Source organism: Schistocerca gregaria, unplaced genomic scaffold (assembly GCF_023897955.1).
Source record: "Schistocerca gregaria isolate iqSchGreg1 unplaced genomic scaffold, iqSchGreg1.2 ptg000469l, whole genome shotgun sequence".
In the NCBI taxonomy this organism is placed as follows: Eukaryota; Metazoa; Arthropoda; class Insecta; order Orthoptera; family Acrididae; genus Schistocerca; species Schistocerca gregaria.
This window is the reverse complement of record NW_026061883.1, coordinates 2,573,111-2,599,354: the sequence shown is the minus strand read 5'-3', so window position 1 is coordinate 2,599,354 and position 26,244 is coordinate 2,573,111.

Below are 26,244 nucleotides of genomic sequence, written 5' to 3'. Positions count from 1 at the left end.
GGCCTAGGTTCTGCTGCTAGGTAGTTACCGGGTAGAGGTGTGGGCCAGCATTTGCAAGAAGTTTTGTGGAGTGAGTACCAGGTCACAAGCATTGTGAAGCCTAATGCAGGGTTGGCTCAGGTGGCTGAAAGCATAGGGGAGTTATGTAAGAATTTTACAAAGGAGGATCAGGTAGTGATAGTGGGTGGTGCTGGGAGCAGTCACAATAGGGACAGGGGGTATGATGTCAGTGGTGACTTGGTTAAGATAGCTACTCAAACTGGTGGCACTAATGTGCTTTTCGTGCAACTGTTTCAGCATAATGATCGGGCACACCTTAATGCGGCTGTTGGGCGCGTAATTGTGGGGCTGGGGAGTGCACTGATGGGAGAGGGCGTGGATCACATCTCAGTGGTGCCAGTTGGGTCTATCAGTAGATGGGGTTTCACTAGGCATGGCCTTCCCCTCAATAGGTATGCGAAGGAGAGGCTACCTAAGCTTATAGGTGACAGTGTAGTGGGTGGTGGTGGCGGTAGTGGTGTCACTCATGGAAAAATTCCTGTAGTAGTTGGTGTTAGAGCTGCACCTTTTTAATACTGAAGTCAGCTGATTGGTATACCTGCTTAAAGGAAGTGCTTCTAAGTTTCAAAAATGGTTCTAATGGCTCTGAGCACTATGCAAATTAACATGTGGGGTCATCAGTCGCCTAGAACTTAGAACTAATTAAACCTAACTAACCTGAGGACATCACACACATCCATGCCCGAGGCAGGATTCGAACGTGCGACCGTAGCAGTCGCGCGGTTCCGAACTGAGCGCCTAGAACCGCAAGACCACCGCGGCCGGCGTGCCTCTAAGGGCTCTCCTCCAGAGGATGTAATGTTTCCAAGTAGAGAAGGAATTGGCATATTTCATCAGAATATAAGAGTTATTAGGGATAAAGTTAGTGAACTGCTAACAGATGTTAACGCTGAAATTATTTGTATATCAGAGCACCACTTCAATAAATTGATAATTTATAGGCTTCCTTTACCAGGCTACATATTAGCTGGCTGTTTCTCAAGGAGTTTCTTGCGGGGTGGGGAGGTGTCACCGTACATAAAAAACAGTACGTTATTTGAGTCCATAGACTTATCACGACACTGCACTGAACAGATATTTGAAAGTTGTGCAGCATTTGTTGAATTTAGTGAAACTCAACTTCTAATTGCTTGTGTTTATAGGGCCTCTAACTCCAACTTCAGAGCATTTTTGCTTAAGCTAGAGAGGGTTCTTGATTCACTTTGTAGGAAGTACCAGCAAGTAGTTATATGTGGGGGACTTCAATATTAATTTTGTATATGATTGTGCAAGAAAAAGGGGGGTTGGGTTGTTTGGGGAAGGAGACCAGACAGCGATGTCATTGGTCTCATCGGATTAGGGAAGGATGGGGAAGGAAGTCGGCCATGCCCTTTGAGAGGAACTAACCCAGAATTTGCCGGGAGTGATTTAGGGAAATCACGGAAAACCTGAATCAATATGGCTGAACGCGGGACTGAACCGTCGTCCTCCCGAATGTGAGTCCAGTGCCTTAACCACTGCGCCACCTCGCTCGGTCCCAAGAAAAATGATGTTGGTAGATCACCTAAATTCATATGATCTGATGCCAACTGTGTTTTTTTTTCAAACTAGGGTGCAGGCGAATAGTAGCACGGTCATAGACAATATTTTTATTCGTTCCTCAATACTAGATGGGCATCCTGTTAGTAAAAGTGTGAATGGCCTTTCAGACCATAATGCACAAATTTTAACACTAAAAGGTTTTTGTACTCAACTCAATGTCATATTTAGTTACAAAGAACGTAGGAAAGTCAATCCAACAGCAATAGAGTGTTTTTTAAAACTTGTCAAGGAACAAGAGTGGCAAGATGTTTATAGTGCCAATAATACAGATGATAAATACAATGCTTTCCATGGCACATTTCTCATGCTCTTTGAGAGTTGTTTTCCATTAAAACATTCTGAATGGGGTACTAGCAGTAATAGACAGCACAGTTGGCTGACTAGTGGGATAATGATTTCATGTAAAACATAGGGCGAATTATATCAAAATGTTCGAAGTAGTCACAATCAAGCTAAATAAAAATTTAGTTCCAACAGGAAATCATACAAATTTCTTAGCAAATACCTTTCTGAGATTGACGTCTGAAATACTCCTCTGTGATACAAACAAGAGAGAGATTGAGTCAATAACTATATCACTGAAGACTAAGGACTCTCATGGATATGATGGAGTGCCTAGCAGCATGTTAAAGTACTGTGCTGCACATGTTAGCCCTGTATTTAGCCATATTTGCAATTTTTCCTTTAGAACTGGTCAGTTTCCTGACCGATTAAAGTACTCATCAGTAAAGCCGCTTTATGAAAAGGGAGAAAGGGATAATGTAGCTAATTTTAGACCTACTTCTATGCCATCAGTGTTTGCAAAAGTTACCGAAAAGGCTGTGCATGTAAGGTTAATTGATCATTTGATATCACACAATTTGCTGTCAAATGAACAGTTCGGTTTTAGAAGCCGTTTGACAACTGAAAATGATGTATTCTGGCGTACAGACGTACTTTTATGCAAAATCGTAAGGTCCTAGCTCTTGTCCAATGCACCAAAGCCGACAAATAAGGGAATAACCGATAACTAAAACTTGAATAGTACTGCTTCTTACTGGCTATTACATCTTCTTAGAAGATATTTCTGTGTTCTAATAGAATGTTTTCATTTTTTTCCGCATACCGCAACACGCGACATAATTTTGCAGACGATAAATGTAACCGTTTCAGAGAGAAAAGCGGCCAATGTGAAGATGTGGCAATAAAGTCGATTCGATAGCAAATGACGAAAGCGGGCGGATTTCTGAAGTTTTTACTACGTATGAACAGTTTCACATTCTCCCGTGCAACGTGGTTTCCAGACGTCGTTTCATGCTGAATCTTTAGGTCGTCGGTCATGTCCAATGTACCAAAGCCGGCAAATAAGTGAATAACCGATAACTAAAACTTGACTACTACTGCTTGTTACTAGCCGATAACATCTTCTTAGAAGCTTCTTCTGTGACTACTATAGTGCTTTTAGTGACTGCGCATACCGCGGCAAGCGACATAACTTTGTATACGATGAATGTAACCGTTTCAGAGAGAAAAGCCACCAGTGTGACGATCTGTCATTAAGTCGATTCTTATGCAAATGACGAAAACGGTTGGATTTCTCATGGTGTTACTACATATGAAAGCTTTTCTCATTCTCCCGTACAACGTGGCGTACAGACGTACTTACATGCAAAATCTTAAGATCTTAGCTCATGTCCAATGTACCGTTTCAGAGAGAAAAGCGGCCAATATGACGGTCTGACATTAAGTCGATTCGATGGAAAATGTCGAAAACGGGCGGATTTCTCATGTTGTTACTACATATGAACATTTTTTATATTCTCCCGTGCAACGTGGCGTACAGACGTACTCTCATGCATAATCTTAAGGTCCTAGCTCATGTCCAATGCACCAAGGCGGCAAATAAGTGAATAACCGATAACTAAAGCATGTATATTACTGCTTCCTACTTTCGATTATATCTTCTTTGAAGCTTTTTCTGTCTTCTAATATAATGTTTTCAGTTTTTTCCGCACACCCCAACACGCGACATAACTTTACAAACGATAAATGTAACCGTTTCAGAGAGAAAAGTAACCGATATGACGATCTGGCAATAAGTCGATTCAATGGCAAATGTCGAAAACGGGCGGATTTCTCATGTTGTTAGTACATATGAACACTTTTCACATTCTCCCGTGCAACGTGGCGTACAGACGTACTTTCATGCAAAATCTTAAGGTCCTAGCTCATGTCCAACCGTGCGACTGCTAAGGTCGCAGGTTCGAATCCTGAATGGGGCATGGATGTGTGTCATCTCCTTGGGTGAGTTAGGTTTAAGTAGTTCTAAGTTCTAGGGGACTAACGACCTCAGCAGTTGAGTCCCATTGTGCTCAGAGCCATTTGAACTGATGTTCAATGCACCAAAGCCGGCAAATAAGTCAATAGTTTAGTTCTGCTTGCTGCTTTCGATTACATCTTCTTAGAAGCTTTTTTTGTGTTCTAATATGATGTTTTCAGTTTCTTCCGCATATTGCAATACGCGACATACATTTCCAGACGATAAATGTAACTGTTTCAGAGAGAAAAGCGGCCAGTGTGACGATCTGGCATCAAGTCGATTCGATGGCAAATGACGAAAGCGGGTGGATCTCTCAAATTTTTACTACATATGAACAGTTTTCACATTCCCCCGCGCAATGTGATTTCCAGACGTCGTTTCATGCGAAATCTATAGGTCGTCGGTCATGTCCAATATACCAAAGCCGGCAAATAAGTGAATTACCGATAGCTAAATCTTGAATAGTACTGCTTCTTATTGGCGATTACATCTTCTTCGAAGCTTTTTCTGTGTTCTAATATAATGTTTTCAGTTTTTTTCCATACCGCAACACGCGACATAATTTTGTCGACGATGGATGTAACCTGTTCAGAGAGAAAAGCGGCCAATGGGACGATCTGGCAATACATTCGACTCGATAGCAAATGACGAAAGCGATCGGGTTTCTCAGGTTTTTACTACATATGAACACTTTCCACATTCTCCCGTGCAACGTTTCGTACAGACGTACTTTCTTGCAAAATCCTAAGGTCCTAGCTCATGTCCAATGCACAAAAGCCGGAAAATAAGTGAATAAACCGATAACTGAAACTTGAATAGTACTGCTTCTTACTGGCAAATACATCTTTTTTGAAGCTTTTTCTGTATTCTAATATAATGTTTTCAGTTTTTTCCGCATACCGCTACACGCGACATAATTTTGCATACGATAAATGTAACCGTTTCAGAGAGAAAAGCGGCCAATGTTACGATCTGGCATTAAGTCGATTCGAACGCAAATGACGAAAACTGGCGGATTTCTCATGTTGTTACTATTATGTACACCTTTCTCATTCTCCCGTGCAACGTGGCGTACAGACGTACTTTCATGCAAAATCTTAATGTTATAGCTCACGTCCAATGCACCAAAGCTTGCAAATAAGTGAATAACCGATAGCAAAAACTTGAATAGTACTGCTTCCTACTTTCGATTACGTCTTCTTAGAAGCTTTTTTGTGTTCTGATATGATGTTTTCAGTTTTTTCCGCATATTGCAATACGCGACATAAATTTCCAGACGATAAATGTAACTGTTTCAAAGAGAAAAGCGGCCAATGTGAAGATTTGGCAATACATTCGATTCGATAGCAAATGACGAAAGCGATCGGATTTCTCAGGTTTTTACTACATATGAACACTTTCTACATTCTCCCGTGCAACGTGGCGTACAGACGTAATTTCATGCAAAATCCTAAGGTCCTAGCTCACGTCCAATGCAACAAAGCCGCAAATAAGTGAATAACCGATCGCTTAAACTTGAATAGTACTGCTTCCTACTTTCGATTACATCTTCTTGGAAGCTTTTTCTGTGTTCTATTATGATGTTTTTAGTTTTTTCCACATATTGCAAACACGTGACACAAATTTCCAGACGATAAATGTAACCGTTTCAGAGAGAAAAGCGGCCAATATGAAGATCTGGCAAATAAGTCGATTCGATAGCAAATGACGAAAGCGGGCGGATTTCTGAGGTTTTTAATACATATGAACACTTTCCACATTCTCCCGTGCAACGTGGCGTACGGACGTACTTTTATGCAAAATCTTAAGGTCCTAGATCATGTCCAATGCACCAAAGCCGGCAAATTAGTAAATAACCAATAGCTAAAACGTGAATAGTACTGCTTCCTACTTTCGATTACATCTTCTTAGAAGCTTTTTCTGTGTTCTATCATGATGTTTTCAGATTTTTCCGCATATTGCAAAACACGTGGCAAAAATTTCCAGACGATAAATGTTACCGTTTTAGAAAGAAAAGCGGCCAATGTGAAAATCTGGCAATTAATTAGATTCGATAGCAAATGACGAAAGCGGGCGGATTTCTGAGGTTTTTACTACATATGAACACTTTCGACATTCTCGCGTGCAACGATGCGTACGGACGTAATATTATGAAAAATATTAAGGTCCTAGCTCATGCCCATTGCACCAAAGCCGGCAAATAAGTCAATAGAATATTTCTGCTTGGTACTTTCGATTACATCTTCTTAGAAGCTTTTTTGTGATCTAATATGATTTTTTCAGTTTTTTCCTCATATTGCAATACGCGACATAAATTTTCAGACGATAAATGTAATTGTGTCAGAGATAAAAGCGGCCAATGTGAAGATCTGGCAATAAAATAGATTCGGTAGCAAATGACGAAAGCTGGCGGTTTTCTGTAGTTTTTAGTACATATGAACAGTTTCCACACTCCCCCGTGCAAAGTGGTTTCCAGACGTCGTTTCATGCAAAACTTTAGGTCGTCGGACATGTCCAATGTACCAAAGGCGGAAAATAAGTGAATAACCGAGTACTAAATCTTGAATAGTACTGCTTCTTATTGGCGATTACATCTTCCTAGAATGTGCTTCTGTATTATACTATGTTGCTTTTGTGTCGCCACATACCGCGGCAAGCGACCTATCTTTGCAGACGATGAATGTAACCGTTTCAGAGAGAAGAGCGGCCAATGTGGCGATCTGCCATTAAGTCGATTCGATAGCAAATGACGAAAACGGGAGGATTTCTGAGGGTTTTACTACATATGAAGACATTTTGCATTCACCCGTGCAACGCGGCTGCTAGTCCTCCCTTCATGCAAAATCTTAAGGTCTTAGCTCATTTCCAAGGCACCGACGAAGGGAAAAACGTCAGTAATCGATAACTAAAACTTGAATTTTACTGCTTCTTACTGGCTATTACATCAACTTAGAAGCTTCTTCTGTGTTCTACTATGGTGCTTTTAGTGTCTCCGCATTCCGCACCGCGCGACATAGCTTTGCACGCGATAAATGTAACCGTTTCAGGAGAAGAGCGGTCAACGTGACCATATGACACTGAGTCGATTCGATTGCAGATGACGAAAACAGGCGGATTTCTTAGGTTTTTACTACATATGAACACTTTTTATATTTTCACGTGCAACGTGGCAGCTAGGCGTCCCTTCATGCAAAATCTTAAGGTCCTAGCTCATGTCCATGGCACCAAAGCCAGCTCAAAAGTCAAAAATCGATAACTAAACTTGAATTGTACTGCTTCTTACTGGCATTTACATGAAATTAGAAACTTCTTCTGTGTTCTTTTATGGGGATTTTAGTGTCTCCGCATCCGCAGCAGGCGACATAGCTTTGCACATGATAAATGTCACTGTTCTACATCTACATCTACATCTACATGACTACTCTGCAATTCACATTTAAGTGCTTGGCAGAGGGTTCATCGAACAACAATCATACTATCTCTCTACTATTCCACTCTCGAACAGCGAGCGGGAAAAACGAACACCTAAACCTTTCTGTTCGAGCTCTGATTTCTCTTATTTTATTTTGATGATCATTCCTACCTATGTAGGTTGGGCTCAACAAAATATTTTCGCATTCGGAAGAGTAAGTTGGTGACTGAAATTTCGTAAAAAGGTCTCGCCGCGACGAAAAACGTCTATGCTGTAATGACTTCCATCCCAACTCGTGTATCATATCTGCCACACTCTCTCCCCTATAACGCGATAATACAAAACGAGCTGCCTTTCTTTGCACCCTCACGATGTCCTCCGTCAATCCCACCTGGTAAGGATCCCACACCGCGCAGCAATATTCTAACAGAGGACGAACGAGTATAGTGTAAGCTGTCTCTTTAGTGGACTTGTTGCATCTTCTAAGTGTCCTGCCAATGAAACGCAACCTTTGGCTCGCCTTCCCGACAATATTATCTATGTGGTCCTTCCAACTGAAGTTGTTCGTAATTTTAACACCCAGGTACTTAGTTGAATTGACAGCCTTGAGAATTGTACCATTTATCGAGTAATCGAATTCCAACGGATTTCTTTTGGAACTTAAGTGGATCATCTCACACTTTTTTTACTTAGCGTCAACTGCCACCTGACACACCATACAGCAATCTTTTCTAAATCGCTTTGCAGCTGATACTGGTCTTCGGATGACCCTACTAGACGGTAAATTACAGCATCATCTGCGAACAGTCCAAGAGAACTGCTCAGATTGTCACCCAGGTCATTTATATAGATCAGGAACAGTAGAGGTCCCAGGACGCTTCCCTGGGGAACACCTGATATCACTTCAGTTTTACTCGATGATTTGCCGTCTATTACTACGAACTGCGACCTTCCTGACAGGAAATCACGAATCCAGTCGCACAACTGAGACGATACCCCATAGCTCCGCAGCTTGATTAGAAGTCGCTTGTGAGGAACGGTGTCAAAAGCTTTCCGGAAATCTAGAAATACGGAATCAACTTGAGATCCCCTGTCGATAGCGGCAATTACTTCGTGCGAATAAAGAGCTAGCTGCGTTGCACAAGAGCGATGTTTTCTGAAGCCATACTGATTACGTGTCAATAGATCGTTCCCTTCGAGGTGATTCATAATGTTTGAATACAGTATATGCTCCAACACCCTACTGCAAACCGACGTCAATGGTATAGGTCTGTAGTTAAATGGATTACTCCTACTACTCTTCTTGAACACTGGTGCGACCTGCGCAATTTTCCAATCTGTAGGTACAGATCTATCGGTGAGCGAGCGGTTGTATATGAGTGCTAAGTAGGGAGCTATAGTATCAGCGTAATCTGAAAGGAACCTAATCGGTATACAATCTGGACCTGAAGACTTGTCCGCATCAAGCGATTTGAGTTGCTTCGCAACCCCTAAGGTATCTACTTCTAAGAAACTCATGCTAGCAGATGTTCGTGTTTCAAATTCTGGAATATTCCATTCGTCTTCCCTGCTGATGGAATTTCGGAAAACTGCGTTCAATAACTCCGCTTTAGCGGCACAGTCGTCGATAACAGTACCATCGGCACTGCGCAGCGAAGGTATTGACTGCGTCTTGCCGCTTGTGTACTTTACATACGACCAGAATTTCTTCGGATTTTCTACCAAATTTCGAGACAATGTTTCGTTGTGGAACCTATTAAAGGCATCTCGCATCGAAGTACGTGCCAAATTTCGCGCGTCTGTAAATTTTAGCCCATCTTCAGGATTTCGCGTTCTTCTGAACTTCGCATGCTTTTTCCGTTGCCTCTTCAACAGCGTTCGGACCTTTTTTTGAGTACCACGGGGGATCCGTTCCATCTCTTACCAATTTATGAGGTATGAATATCTCAATTGCTGTTGCTACTATATCTTTGAATTTGAGCCACATGTCGTCTACATTCGCATAGTCAGTTCGGAAGAAATGGAAATTGTCTTTTAGGAAGGCTTCTAGTGGCACTTTATCCGCTTTTTTAAATAAAATTATTTTGCGTTTGTTTCTGATGGATTTGGAAGAAATGGTATTGAGCCTAGCTACAATGACCTTGTGATCACTAATTCCTGTATCAGTCATGATGCTCTCTATCAGCTCTGGATTGTTTGTGGCCAAGAGGTCAAGTGTGTTTTCGCAACCATTTACAATTCGCGTGGGTTCGTGGACTAACTGCTCGAAATAATTTTCGGAGAATGCATTTAGGACAATCTCGGAAGACGTTTTCTGCCTACCACCGGTTTTGAACAAGTATTTTTGCCAACATACCGAGGGTAGGTTGAGTCCCCACCAACTATAACTGTATGAGTGGGGTATTTATTTGTTACGAGACTCAAACTTTCTCTGAACTGTTCCGCAACTATATCATCGGAGCCTGGGGGTCGGTAGAAGGAGCCAATTATTAACTTAATTCGGCTGTTAAGTATAACCTCCACCCACACCAATTCGCACGGAGTATCTACTTCGACTTCACTACAAGATAAACCACTACTGACAGACACAAACACTCCACCACCAATTCTGCCTAATCTATCTTTCCTGAACACCGTCTGAGACTTTGTAAAAATTTCTGCAGAACTTATTTCAGGCTTTAGCCAGCTTTCTGTACCTATAACTATATCAGCTTCTGTGCTTTCTATTAGCGCTTGAAGCTCAGGGACTTTTCCAGCGCAACTACAACAATTTACAACTAAAATTCCGACTGTTCCTTGATCCAAGCACGTCCTGTAATTGCCAAGCACCCTTTGACATTTCAGCCCATCCCGCACTTTCCCGAGGCCTTCTAACCTAAAAAACCGCCCAGTCCACGCCACACAGCCTCCGCTACCCGTGTAGCCGCCAGCTGAGTGTAGTGAACTCCCGACCTATTCAGCGGAACCCGAAACCCAACCACCCTATGGCGCAAGTCTAGGAATCTGCAGCCAATACAGTCGCAAAACCGTCTGAGCCTCTGATTCAGACCCTCCACCCGGCTCTGCACCAAAGATCTGCAGTCGGTTCTGTCAACGATGCTGAAGATGGTGAGCTCTGCCTTCATCTCGTAAGCAAGACCGGCAGCCTTCACCAAATCAGATAGCCGCTGGAATCCAGAGAGAATTTCCTCAGATCCAAAGCGACTCAATTCATTACTGCCGACATGTGCCACCACCTGCAGCAGGCTGCACCCTGTGCTCTCCATAGCATCCGGAAGGACCCTTTCCACATCAGGAATGACTCCTCCCGGAATGCACACGGAGTGCACACTGGATTTCTTCCCCTCCTTAGCCGCCGTATCCCTAAGGGGCCCCATTACGCGCCTAACATTGGAGCTCCCAACTACCAGTAAGCCCACCCTCTGCGATTGCCTGGACCTTGAAGGCTGAGAATGATCCTCTGAAACAGGGCAGGCAGCTGCATCTGGCTCAGCCAGAGACAGTGCGTGAAACCGGTTTGTCAGACGCACCAGAGAGGCTTTCTGTTCAGCCTCCGGGGACGCCTTTCGCTGCCTGCCACGCCTTGGAACGACCTCCCAATCAACCACAGGCGAGGGCTCAGCCCCATTGCGGGCAGCAACCGGGGCAACCACAGCGGCAGACCGATCTGGGGACAGACGGGACGAGGTTGACATCCCCGTGATACCCGAGTCCGGCTCCCCACAGTGGTGCCCATTGGAAACAGCCTCAAGCTGCGCGACCGAAGTCAGCGCCGATTGCAGCTGTGAGGGAAGGGATGCCAAGTCAGCCCTCATCCGAACACAGCAATCGCAGTCCCTGTCCATTCTAATCGATGTTTAACAACACAAGTCCTTGCCTAGATAACGCAAGCGGAACACGCAAAGAATGTATCAACTAACCTGTACAAATGCCTAACGACTGCGCTACAATCTGCTGATTTTACGATTACTGTAACTAAAACTCGAAATTGCACCTCCTATACGAAACTCACACGCAATTTAAATAAGAATCTACGAAGTAAACACAGGGAAGAGCGGCCAATGTAACGATCTGACATTAAGTCGATTCGATAGCAAATGACGAAAACGGTCGGATTTCTTAGGTTTTTTTTACATATGAACACTTTTCACATTCTCCCGTGCAACGTGGCTGCTAGTCCTCCCTTCATGCAAAATCGTAAGGACCTAGCTCAAGTCCAAGGCACCGAAGCCGGCTAAAAAGTCAAAAATAGATAACTATACTTGAATTGTACTGCTGGTTACTGGCTATTACATCAACATAGAAGCTTCTTCTGTGTTCTACTGTGGTGCTTTTAGTGCCTCCGCATATCGCAGCACGCAACATAGCTTTGCACACCATAAATGTAACCGTTTCAGAGAGAAGAGCGGCCAATGTGACGATCTGACATTAAGAAAATTCGACAGCAAATGACGAAAACGGACGAATTTCTCAGGTTTTTACTACACTTTTCACATTCTCCCGTGAGAGGTGGCTGCTAGTCCTACCTTCATGCAAAATTGTAAGGTCCTAGCTCAGTCCGATGCACCAAAGCCGTCTAAAAATTCAAAATTCGATAACTAAAACTTGAATTGCTATGCTTCTTACTGTTTATTACTTCAACTTAGAAGCTAATTCTGTGTTCTACTATGGTACTTTTAGTGTCTGCGCATTTCGCAGCACGCCACATAGTTTTGCACACGAAAAATGTACCAGTTTCATTGAGAAGAGCGGCCAATGCGACGATCTGACATTAAGTCGATTCGATAGCAAATGACGAAAACGAGCGGATTTCTTAGGTTTTTACTACATTCGATCACTTTACACATTCTCTACGTGGCTGCTAGTCCTTCCTTCATGCAAAATCGTAAGGTCCTAGCTCATGTCCAAGGCACCAAAGCCGGATAAAAAGTCAAAGATTAATAACTATAACTTGAATTGTACTGCTTCTTACTGGTTATTACATCAACTTAGAAGCTCCTTCTGTGTTCTACTATGGTGATTTTTGAGTCTCCGAATTTTGCAGCACGCAACATAGCTTTGCACACGATAAATGTAACCGTTTCAGAGAGAAGAGCGGCCAATGTGACGATATGACATAAAGTCGATTCGATAGCAAAGGAAGAAAACAGGCGGATTTCCTACGTTTTTACGACATATGAACACTTTTCACATTCTCCCGTGCAACGTGGCTGCTAGGCGTCCCTTCATGCAAAATCGTAAGGTCCTAGGTCATGTCCAAGGCACCAAAGCCAGCTAAGAAGTTTACAATCGATAGCTAAAATTATTGTTTTACTGCTTCATACTGGCTATTCCATCAACTTAGAAGCTTCATCTGTGTTCTACTATGGTGCTTTTAGTGTTTCCCCATATCGCAGCACGCGACATAGCTTTGCACACGACAAATGTAACCGTTTCAGAGAGAAGAGCGGCCAATGTGACGATCTGACATTAAGTCGATTCGACATCAAATGACGAAAACGGGCGGATTGGTAGGTTTTTACTACATATGAACACTATTCACATTCTCCCGTGCAACGTGGCTGCTAGTCCTTCCTTCATGCAAATTCTTAAGGTCCTAGCTCAGTCCAAGGCACAAAAGCCGTTTAAAAAGTCAAAAATCGATAACTAAAACTTGAATTGTTATGCCTCTTAGTGTATTTTTACATCAACTTAGAAGCTACTTCTGTGTTCTACTACGGTACATTTAGTGTCTGCGCATTCCGCAGCACGCCACATAGTTGTACACACGATAAATGTAACCGTTTCATAGAGAAGAGCGGCCAATGTGACGATCTGACATTAATTCGATTCGATAGCAAATGACGAAAACGCTCGGATATCTTAGGTTTTTTTTTACATATGAACACTTTTCACATTCTCCCGTACAACGTGGCTGCTAGTCCTCCATGCAAAATCGTAAGTTCCCAGCTCATGTCCAAGGCACCAAAGCCGGCTAAAAAGTCAAAAATCGTTAACTATAACTTGAATTGTACTGCTTCTTATTGGCTATTACATCAACTTAGAAGCTTCTTCTGTGTTCTACTATGGTGCTTGTACAGTCTCCGCATTCCGCAGCACGAGACATAGCTTTTCACAAGATAAATTTAACCGTTTCAGACAGAAGAGCGGCCAGTGTGACGATCTGACATTAAGTCGATTCGATAGCAAATGACGAAAACGGTCGGATTTCTTAGGTTTTTACTACATATGAACAACTTTCACGTTCTCCCGTGCATCGTGGCTGCTAGTCCTCCCTTCATACAAAATAGTTAGGTACTAGCTCATTTCAAAGGCACCAAAGCCAGCTTAAAAGTCAAAAATAGATAAATAAAACTTGAATTGTACTGTTTCTTACTGGTTATTACATCAACTCAGAAGCTCCTTCTGTGTTCTACTATGGTGCTTTTAGTGTCTCCGAATTCCGCATCACGCGACATTGCTTTGCACACGATAAATGTCACCGTTTCAGAGGGAAGAGCGGCCAATGTGACGATCTGACATTAAGACGATTCGATAGCAAATGACGAAAACGGGCGGATTTCTTAGGTTTTTACTACATATGAACACCTTTCACGTTCTCCCGTGCATCGTGGCTGCTAGTCCTCCCTTCATACAAAATAGTAAGGTACTAGCTCATTTCCAAGGCACCAATGCCAGCTTAACAGTCAAAAATAGATAAATAAAACTTGAATTGTACTGTTTCTTACTGGTTATTACATCAACTTAGAAGCTCCTTCTGTGTTCTACTATGGTGCTTTTAGTGTCTCCGCATTCCACAGCACGCGACATAGCTTTGCACACGTTGAATGTAACAGTTCAGAGAAAAGAGCGGCCAATGTGACCATCTGACATTAAGTCGATTCAATAGCAAATAACCAAAGAGGGGCGGATTTATTAGGTTGTTACTACTTACGAAAACTTTTCACATTCGCCCGTTTAACGTGGCTGCTAGTCCTCGCTTCATAGAAAGTCTTAAGGTCCTAGCTTATGTCCAAGTAACCAAAGGCGGCTAAAAAGTCAATAACCGATAGCTAAAACTATTACTTTACTGCTTCTTACTGCCTATTACATCAACTTAGAAGCTTCTTCTGTTTTCTACTATGGTGCTTTTAGATTCTCCGCATTCCGCAGCACGCTACATATCTTTGCACACGATAAACGTAACCGTTTCAGAGAGAAGAGCGGTCAACGTGACGATATGATATTGAGTCGATTCGATAGCAGATGACGAAAACAGGCAGATATCTTAGGTTTTTACTACATGTGAACACTTTTTACATTCTCCCGTGCAACGTGGCAGGTAGGCGTCCCTTCATGCAAAATCTTAACGTCCTAGCTCATGTCCAAGGCACCACAGCCGCCTAAAAAGTCAACAATCGATAACTAAAACTTGTGTTGTACTGCTTCTTACTGGTTATTACATCAACTTAGAAGCTCCTTCTGTGTTCTACTATGGTAATTTTAGTGTCTCCGAATTTCGCAGCCTGCAACATAGCTTTGCACACGATAAATGTAACTGTTTCAGAGAGAAGAGTGGCCAGTGTGACGATCTGACATTAAGTCGATTCGATAGCAAATGACGAAAACGAGCGGATTTCTTAGGTTTTTACTACATTCGATCTCTTTTCACATTCTCAAGTGCAACGTGGCTGTTAGCCCTCCCTTCATGCAAAATATTATGGTCCTACCTCATGTCCAAGGCACCAAAGCCTGCTAAAAAATCAAAAATCGATAGCTAAATTTGAGTTCTACTGCTTCTTACTGGCTATTACATCAACGTAGAAGCTTCTTCTGTGTTCTACTATGGTGCTTTTAGTGTCTCCGCATATCGCAGCACGCAACATAGCTTTGCACACGATAAATGTAACCGTTTCAGAGAGAGGAGCGGCCAATGTGACGATCTGATATAAAGTCGAATCGATAGCAAATGACGAAAACGAGCGGATTACTTAGTTTTTTACTACATTCGATCACTTTTCACATTCTCCCGTGCAACGTGGTTGCTTGTCCTCCCTTTATAGAAATTCTTAAGGTCCTAGCTCATGTCCAAGTCACCAAAGCCGGCTAAAAAGTTAATAATCGATAACTAAAACGATTATTTTACGGCTTGTTACTGGCTATTACGTCAACTTGGAAGCTTCTTCTGTGTTCTACTATGGTGCTTGTAGTGTCTCCGCATATCACAGCACGCGACGTAGCTTTGCACACGATAAATGTAACCGTTTCAGATAGAAGAGCCTCCAATGTGACCATCTGACATTAAGTCGATTCGATAGCAAATGAGGAAAGCGTTCGGATTTCTTAGGTTTTTACTACATATGAACACGTTTCACATTCTCCCGTGCAACGTGGCTGCTAGTCCTCCCTTCATGCAAATTCTTAAGGTCCTAGCTCATGTCCAAGGCACCAAAGCCGGCTAAAAAATCAAAAATCGATAACTAAACTTTAATTGTACTGCTGGTTACTGGCTGTTACATCAACTTAGAAGCTTCTTCTGTGTTCTACTATGGTGCTTGTAGTGTCTCCACATGTCGCAGCACGCGACGTAGCTTTGCACACGATATATGTAACCTTTTCAGATAGACGAGCGGCCAATGTGACGGTCTGACATCAAGTCGAGTCGATAGCAAAAGACGAAAACGGGCGGATTTCTTAGGTTTTTACTACATATGAACACGTTTCATATTCTCCCGTACAACGTCGCTGCTAGTCCTTCCTTCATACAAATTGTTAAGGTCCTAGCTCATATCCAAGGCACCAAAGCCGGCTAAAAAGTGAATAATCGATAGCTAAACTATTATTTTACGTCTTCTTACTGGCTATTACGTCAACTTAGAAGCTTCTTCTGTGTTCTACTATGGTGCTTGTAGTGTCTACGCATTCCGCAGCACGCGACATAGCTTTGCACACGATAAATGTAACCGTTTCAGGGAGTAGACCGGCCAATGTGACGATTTGATATTAAGTCACTTCGACAGCAAATGACGAAAACTAGCGGATTTCTTAGATTTTTACTACATTTGAACACATTTCACATTCTCCCTTGCAAAGTGGCTGCTAGTCCCCCCTTCATAAAAATTCTTAAGGTCCTAGCTCAGTCCAAGGCACCAAAGTCGTCTAAAATGTCAAAAATCGATAACTAAAACCTGAATTGTTATGCCTCTTAGTGTTTTTTACATCAACTTAGAAGCTACTTCTGTGTTCTACTATGGTATTTTTAGTGTCTGCGCATTCCGCAGCACCCCAAATAGTTTTGCACACGATAAATGTAACCGTTTAATAGAGAAGAGCGGCCAATGTGACGATCTGACATTAAGTTGATTCGATAGCAAATGACGAAAACGGGCGAATTTCTTAGGTTTTTTTTTTACATATGAACACTTTTCACATTCTCCCGTGCAACGTGGCTGCTACTCCTCCCTTCATGCAAAATCTTAAGGTCCTAGCTCATGTCCAAGGCACCAAATCGGGCTAAAAAGTCAAAAATCGTTAACTAAAACTTGAATTGTACTGCTTCTTATTGGCTATTACATCAACTTAGAAGCTTCTTCTGTGGTCTTCTATGGTGCTTTTAGTGTCTCCGCATTCCGCAGCACGCAACATAGCTTCGCACACGTTAAATGTAACCGTTTTAGAGAGAATAGCGGCCAATGTGAAAATCTGCCATTAAGTCGATTCGATAGCAAAATGACGAAAACGGGCGGATCTATTAGGTTTTTACTATATATGAACAGATTTCACATTCTTTCGTGCAACATGGCTCCTAGTCCTCCCATCATGAAAAATCTTAAGGTCCTAGCTCATGTGCAAGGCACCAAAGCCGCCTAAAAGGTCAATAATCGATAGCTAAAACTATTATTTTACTGCTTCTTACTGGCTATTACATCAACTTATAATCTTCTTCTGTTTTCTACTATGGTGCTTTTAGTGTCTCCGCAATTCGCAGCACGCAACATAGCTTTGCACCCGATAAATGTAACCGTTTCAGACATAAGAGCGGCCAACGTGGCCATCTGACATTAAAACGATTCGATAGCAAGTGACGAAAACGCTAGGATTTCTTAGGTTTTTGCTACATATGAACACTTTTCACATTATCTAGTGCAATGTAGCTAGTAGTCCTCCCTTCATGCAAAATCTTAAGGTCCTAGCTTATGTCCAAGGCAACAAAGCTGACTAAAAAGTCAAAAATCGTTAACTAAAGTTTGAATTGTACTGCTTCTTATTGGCTATTACATCAACTTAGAAGCTTCATCTGTGGTCTAGTATGGTGCTTTTAGTGTCTCCCCGTTCCGCAGCACGTGACATAGCTTTTCACACGTTAAATATAACCGTTTCAGAGAGAAGAGCGGCCAATGTGACGATCTGACATTAAGTCGATTCCATAGCAAATGACGAAAACGGGCGAATTTCCTAGGTTTTTACTACATATGAACACTTTTCACATTCTCCCGTGTAACGTGGATGCTAGTCCTCCCTTCATACAAATTCTTAAGGTCGTACCTCATGTCCAAGTCGCGAAAGCCGGCTAAGAAGTTTATAATCGATAGCTAAAACTATTATTTTACTGCTTCATACTGGCTATTCCATGAACTTAGAAGCTTCATCTGTGTTCTACTATGGTGCTTTTAGTGTTTCCGCATATCGCAGCACGCGACATAGCTTTGCCCACGACAAATATAACCGTTTCAGAGAGAAGAGCGGCCAATGTGACGATCTGACATTAAGTCGATTCGACAGCAAATGACGAAAACGGGCGGATTCCTAGGTTTTTACTACATATGAACACTTTTCACATTCTCCCGTGCAACGTGGCTGCTAGTCCTTACTTCTTGCAAAATCTTAAGGTCCTAGCAAAATGTCCAAATCACAAGAAGCCGGCTAAAACGTCAAAAATCGATAACTAAACTTGAATTGTAGTGCTTCTTACTGGCTATTACATCAACTTAGTATCTTCTTCTGTGTTCTACTATGGTACTTTCAGTTTCTGCGCATTCCGCAGCACGCCACATAGTTTTGCACACGATAAATGTCACCGTTTCATAGAGAAGAGCGGCCAATGTGACGATCTGACATTAAAATGATTCTATAGCAAACGACGAAGACGAGCGTATTTCTTAGGTTTTTAATACATTCGATCACTTTTCACATTCTCCCGTGCAACGTGGCTGCTAGTCCTCCCTTCATGCAAAATCGTAAGGTCCTAGCTCATGTCCAAGGCACCAAAGCTGTCTAAAATGTCAAAAATCGATAACTAAACTTGAATTGTACTGCTTCTTACTGGCTATTACATCAACTTAGAAGTTTCATCTGTGTTCTACTGCGGCGCTTTTAGTGTATCCGCATATCGCAGCACGCGACATAGCTTTGCATAGATAAATGTAAACATTTCATAGAGAAGAGCAGCCAATGTGACGATTTGATATTAAGTCAATTCAACAGCAAATGACGAAAACTAGCGGATTTCTTAGATTTTATCTACATTTGAACACATTTCACATTCTCCCGTGCAACGTGGCTGCTAGTCCTCCCTTCATACAAATTCTTAAGGTCCTAGCTCATGTCCAAGGCACCAAAGCCGGCTAAAAAGTCAAAAATCGATAACTAAAACTTGAATTGTTATGCCTTTTAGTGTTTTTTACATCAACTTAGAAGCTACTTCTGTGTTCTGCTATGGGACTTTTAGTGTCTCCGCATTCCGCAGTACGGGACATAGTTTTGCACACGATAAATGTAACCGTTTCAGAGAGAAGAGCGGCCAATATGACAATCTGATATAAAGTCGAATCGATAGCAAACGACGAAATCGGGCGGATTTCTTAGGTTTTTACTACATATGAACACATTTCACATTCTCCCGTGCAACGTGGCTGCTAGTCTTCCCTTCATGCAAAATCGTAAGGTCCTAGCTGATGTACAAGGCACCAAAGCCGCCTAAAAATTTAAAAATCTATCACTAAAACTTCAATTGCACTGCTCCTTACTGGCTATTACACCAACTTAGAAGCGTCTTCTGTGTTCTACTATGGGGCTTTTGGCGTCTCCGCATTCCTCAGCACGCGACATAACTTTGCACACTATAAATTTATCCATTACAGAGAGAAGTGCGGCCAACGTGACAACCTGACATTATGTCGATTTGACAGCAAATGACGAAAAAAACGGGCCGTTTCTTAGGTTTTTACTACATATGAACTCTTTTCACATTCTCCCGTGCAACGTGGCTGCTAGTCTTCCCTTCATGTAAAATCGTAAGGTCCTAGCTCATGTCCAAGGCACCAAAGCCGTATAACATGTCAAAAATCGATAACTAAAACTTGAATTGTTATGCCTCTTAGTGTTTTTTACATCAACTTAGAAGCTACTTCTGTGTTCTACTATGGGACTTTTAGTGTCTCCGCATATCGCAGCACGTGACGTAGCTTTGCACACCATAAATGTAAACGTTTCAGAGAGAAGAGCGGCCAATGTGACGATCTGACAATAAGTCAATTCGATAAAAAAAATGGCGAAAACGGACAAATTTCTCAGGTATTTGGTACATATGAACACTTTTCACATTCTTCCGTGGAAGGTGGCTGCTAGTCCTCCCTTCATGCAAGATCGTAAGGTCCTAGCTCATGTCCAAGGCACCAAAGCCGCCTATAAAGTCAACAATCGATAACTAAAACTTCTATTGTACTGCTTCTTACTGGATATTACATCAACTTAGAAGCTCCTTCTGTATTCTGCTATGGTGCTTTTAGTGTCTCCGAATTTCACAGCACGCAACATAGCTTTGAACACGATAAATGTAACCGTTTCAGAGAGAAGGGCGGCCAGTGTGACGATCTGACATTAAGTCGGTTCGATAGCAAATGACGAATACGGGCGGGTTTCTTAGGTTTCTACTACATATGAGCTCATTTCACATTATCCCGTGCAAGGTGGCAGCTAGTCCTCCCTTCTTGCAAAATCATAAGGTCCTAGCTCATGTCCAAGGCACCAAAGCCGTCTAACATGTCAAAAATCGTTAAGTAAACTTGAATTGTACTGCTGTTTACTGGCTATTACATCAACTTAGAAGCTTCTTCTGTGTTCTACTGTGGTGCTTTTAGTGTCTCCGCATATCGCAGCACGCGACATAGCTTTGCACACCATAAATGTAACCGTTTCAGAGAGAAGAGCGGCCAATGTGACGATCTGACAATAAATGAATTCTATAGCAAATGACGAAAACGGACGAATTTCTCAGGTTATTGCTACATATGACACTTTTAACATTCTTCCGTGCAAGGTGGCTGCTAGTCCTCCCTTCATGCAAGATCGTAAGGTCCTAGCTCATGTCCAAGGCACCAAAGCCGCCTATAAAGTAAACAATCGATAACTAAAACTTGTATTGTATTGCTTCTTACTGGTTAATAGATCAACTTAGAAGCTGCTTTTGTGTTCTACTATGGTGCTTTTAGTGTCTCCAAATTTCGCAGCACGCAACATAAATTTCCACACGATAAATGTAACTGTTTCAGAGTGAAGAGCGGCCAATGTGACGATCTGATATGAAGTCGAATCGATAGCAAATGACGAAAACGGGGGGATTACTTAGGTTTTTACTACATATGAACACTTTTCACATTCTCCCGTGCAACGTGGCTGCTAGTCCTCCCTTCATGGAAAATCTTAAGGCCCTAGGTCAGTCCAGGGCACCAAAGCCGTCTAAAAAGTCAAAAATCGATAACTAAAACTTGAATTGTTATGCCTCTTAGTGTTTTTTACATCAACTTAGAAGCTACTTCTGTGTTCTACTATGGGACTTTTAGTGTCTCCGCATATCGCAGCACGTGACGTAGCTTTGCACACCATAAATGTGAACGTTTCAGAGAGAAGAGCGGCCAATGTGACGATCTGACAATAAGTCAATTCGATAGCAAATGGCGAAAACGGACAAATTTCTCAGGTTTTTGGTACATATGAACACTTTTCACATTCTTCCGTGGAAGGTGGCTGCTAGTCCTCCCTTCATGCAAAATCGTAAGGTCCTAGCTCATGTCCAAGGCACCAAAGCTGTCTAAAATGTCAAAAATCGATAACTAAACTTGAATTGTACTGCTTCTTACTGGCTATTACATCAACTTAGAAGTTTCATCTGTGTTCTACTGCGGCGCTTTTAGTGTATCCGCATATTGCAGCACGCGACATAGCTTTGCATAGATAAATGTAAACATTTCATAGAGAAGAGCAGCCAATGTGACGATTTGATATTAAGTCAATTCAACAGCAAATGACGAAAACTAGCGGATTTCTTAGATTTTAACTACATTTGAACACATTTCACATTCTCCCGTGCAACGTGGCTGCTAGTCCTCCCTTCATACAAATTCTTAAGGTCCTAGATCATGTCCAAGGCACCAAAGCCGGCTAAAAAGTCAAAAATCGATAACTAAAACTTGAATTGTTATGCCTCTTAGTGTTTTTTACATCAACTTAGAAGCTACTTCTGTGTTCTACTATGGGACTTTTAGTGTCTCCGCATATCGCAGCACGTGACGTAGCTTTGCACACCATAAATGTAAACGTTTCAGAGAGAAGAGCGGCCAATGTGACGATCTGACAATAAGTCAATTCGATAGCAAATGACGAAAACGAGCGGATTTCTTAGGTTTTTACTACATTCGATCACTTTTCACATTCTCCCGTGCAACGTGGCTGCTAGGCCACCCTTCATGCAAATTCTTAAGGTCCTACCTCATGTCCAAGGCACCAAAGCCGGCTAATAATTCAAAAATCGATAACTAAATTTTAGTTCTACTGCTTCTTACTGGCTGTTGCTTCAAATTAGAAGCTTTTTTCTGTGTTCTACTATGGTGCTTTTAGTGTCTCCGCATATCGCAGCACGCAACATAGCTTTGCACACGATAAATGTAACCGTTTCAGAGAGAAGAACGGCCAATGTGACGATCTGATATAAAGTCGAATCGATACCAAATGACGAAAACGGGGGGATTTCTTAGGTTTTTACTGCATATGAACTCTCTTCAAATTCTCCCGTTCAACGTGGCTGCTAGTCCTCCCTTCATACAAATTATTAAGGTCCTAGCTCATGTCCAAGGCACCAAAGCCGGCCAAAAAGTCAATAAACGATAGCTAAAACTATTATTTTACGTCTTCTTAATGGTTATTACGTCAACTTAGAAGCTACTTCTGTGTTCTAGTATGGTACTTTTAGTGTCTGCGCATTCCGCAGCACGACACATAGTTTTGCAAACGATAAATGTAACCGTTTCATTGGTAATAACGGCCAATGTGACGATCTGACATTAAGTCGATTCGATAGCAAATGACGAAAACGAGCGGATTTCTTAGGTTTCTTCTACATTCGATCACTTTTCACATTCTCCCGTGCAACGTGGCTGCTAGTCCTCCCTTCATGCATATCTTAAGGTCCTAGCTCGTGTGCAAGGCACCAAATCCAGCTAAAAATTCAAAAATCGATAACTAAACTTGAATTGTACTGCTTCTTACTGGGTATAACATCAACATTGAAGCGGCTTCTGTGTTCTACTATGGTGCTTTTAGTGTCTCCGCATATCGCAGCACGCAACATAGCTTTGCACACGATAAATGTAACCGTTTCAGAGTGAAGAGCCTCCAATGTGACCATCTGACATTAAGTCGATTCGATAGCAAATGACGAAAACGGGCGGATTTCTTAGGTTTTTACTACATATGAACACTTTTCACATTCTCCCGTGCAACGTGGCTGCTAGTCCTCCCTTCATGCAAAATCGTAAGGTCGTAGCTCATGTCCAAGGCACCAAAGCACGCTAAAAAGTCAACAATAGATAACTAAACTTGAATTGTACTGCTTCTTACTGGCTATTGCATCAACATAAAAGCTTCTTCTGTGTTCTACTTTTGTGCATTTAGTGTCTCCGCAGTCCGCAGCACGCGACATAGCATTTCACACGATAAATGTAACCGTTTCAGAGATAAAAGCGGCCAACGTGGCCGTCTGACATTAAGTCGAATCGATAGCAAGTGACGAAAACGGGCGGATTTCTTAGGTTTTTACAACATATGAAAACATTTCACATTCTCCCGTGCAAAGTGGCTGCTAGTCATCCCTTCATGCAAAATCGTAAGGTCCTAGCTCATGTCCAAGGCACCAAAGCCGGCTAAAAAGTCAAAAATCGATAACTAAAACTTGAATGGTAATGCTTCTTACTGGTTATTACATCAACTTAGAAGCTATTTCTGTGTTCTACTATGGTGGTTTGAGTGTCTCCGCATATCGCAGCACGCGACATATCTTTGCAAAGATAAATGTAACCATTTCAGAGAGAAGGGCAGCCAATGTGACGATCTGACATTAAGTCGATTCGATAGCAGATGACGCAAACGGGCGGATTTCTTAGGATTTTACTACATATGAACACTTTTCACATTCTCCCGTGCAACGTTGGTGCTAGTCCTCCCTCATGCAAAATCTTAAGATCCTAGCTCATGTCCGAGGCACCAAAGCAAACTAAAAAGTCAATAATCGATAACTAACCTTGAATTGTACTGCTTCTTACTGACTGTTACATCAACTTAGAAGCTTCATTTGTGTTCTACTTTTGTGAATTTAGTGTCTCCGCATTCCGCAGCACGCGACCGTTTCAGAGATTAGGGTCCAATGTGACCATCTAACATGAAGCCGAATAGATAGCAAATGACGAAAACGGGCTGATTTCTTAGGTTATTACTACATATGCACACCTTTCAAATACTCCCGTGCAACGGGGTTCGCTAGTCCTCCGTTTATGCAATATCTTAAGGTCCTAGCTCATGTCCAAGGCACCGAACCTGGCTAAATATTCTATAACCTGTAACTTAAACTTGAATTGTACTGCTTCTTACTGTCTATTACATTAACTTAGAAGATTCTTCTGTGTTCTACTATGGTGCTTTTAGTGTCTCCGCATTTCGCAGCACGCGACATAACTTTGCACACGTTAAATGTAACCGTTTCAGAGAGAAGAGCGGTCAATGTGACGATCTGACATTAAGTCGACTCGATAGCAAATGACGATAACGGGCTGATTTCTTAGGTTTTTACTACATCTGAACTCTTTTCAGGTTCTCCCGTGCAACGTGGCTGCTAGTCCTCCCTTCATGCAAAATCTTAAGGCCCTTGCTCAAGTCCAACGCACCAAAGCCGGCTAAAAAGTCAAATATCGGTAAGTAAACTTGAATGGTACTGCTTCTTACTGGCTATTACATCAACTTAGAAGCTTCTTCTGTGTTCTAGTATGGTGCTTTTAGTGTCTCCGCATTCCGAAGCACGCGACAAAGATTTGCACACGATAATTGTAACTGTTTCAGAGAGAAAAGCGGCCATTTTGACGATCTGACATTAAGTCGATTCGATAGCAAATGACGAAAACGGGCAGATTTCTCAGGTTTTTCCTACATATGAACACTTTTCACATTCTGCTGTGCAACGTGGCTGCTAGTCCTCCCTTCATGCAAAATCGTAAGGTCCTAGCTCATGTCCAAGGCACCGAAGCCGGCTAAAAAGTCAAAAATCGAAAACTAAACTTTAATTGTACTGCTTTATACTGGCTATTACTTCAACTTAGAAGCTTCTTCTCTGTTCTACTATGGTTCTTTTAGTGTCTCCGCATTTCGCAGTTCGCGACATAGCTTTGCACAAGATAAATGTAACCGTTTCAGAGCGAAGAGCGGCCAATGTGACTATCTGACTTTAAGTCGATTCGATATCAAATTTATTTATTTATTTAACCTGACAAGATTAGGGCCATCAGTCCCTCTCTTACATCTAACCAGGCATTCTACTTATTTTACAGTCATATGTTGTAGTAGGCATGTTAAACTACATCTAATACAAAAAGTGAGATAAACAATTAGAAAGGTACACCTCCAAAAATACATTATTGAAGAGAAAGATTTCAGATAGGAGTGCTGGCAGCAGGGAGTGTGGGGGGAAATCATGGTGAAGGGAGGAGAAGAATAGAGGGACATGATGAAACATAATTAAGGAAAATATAAAGGAAAATAAGACTGCGTGGCTAATAGAGATAGATGAAGAAGAAGGCATCTCAGAAGCAAGATAGGAGACGCTAGCTTTGCTATTTGACATATGAGAGGATTGGCCTTGCACATTAATTTTGTGGAGAATTTTATGCGGATGATAGTAGGAAATGCTTCAACTTCTTCTTAAAATCAACAGGAGATTGAATTTTCCTCAAGGTAAGGGGCAGTTTGTTCCAGAGGCGGACAGCGGCAACTGAGAAGGAGTTTGCAAAAGTTTTTGTTTTGTGAGTGGGCACAGCTAGGATACCAGATAAGAGCGACCTCGTGTTTCGATTATGATGGCATTACACGTTTTTAATCTCTGAAGCTAGGTACTGGGGTGCTTGCGCGACGAGGAGTCGGTGAAGTAGACATATAGTGTGGTAGTCACGCAGTTTGTCCGGCGGCAGCCACCCTAGCTCGGAGTATGAAGCACTAACATGATCATATCGGCGAATGTTGCAGGTGTAACGCACACAGGCATTCATGGTTAGCTCTAGCCGTCTTTTGTTTTCACTACTCATGCCTTGTTGAATCACATCACAATAGTGGAGGTTCGGTAGAACGAGTGCTTGCACGAGCTGGCGTTTCAAGTTCTGTGGGAATATGTTCCGAAACTTTTTGAGAGCATAGAGACAAGCAGACGTCTTTCGGCACACTGCGACTGTATTCTCCGCCCAGTTGAGATGCTCGTCCAAAGTTACACCCAAGTTCTTCACTGTTTTCTGATATGGTATTGGAGTACCTTCGAGCAGAATAGGAGGTAGCCGTTCGCGGAAATCTGAACTTATTAATTTCTGATGGGCTATTAAGATTA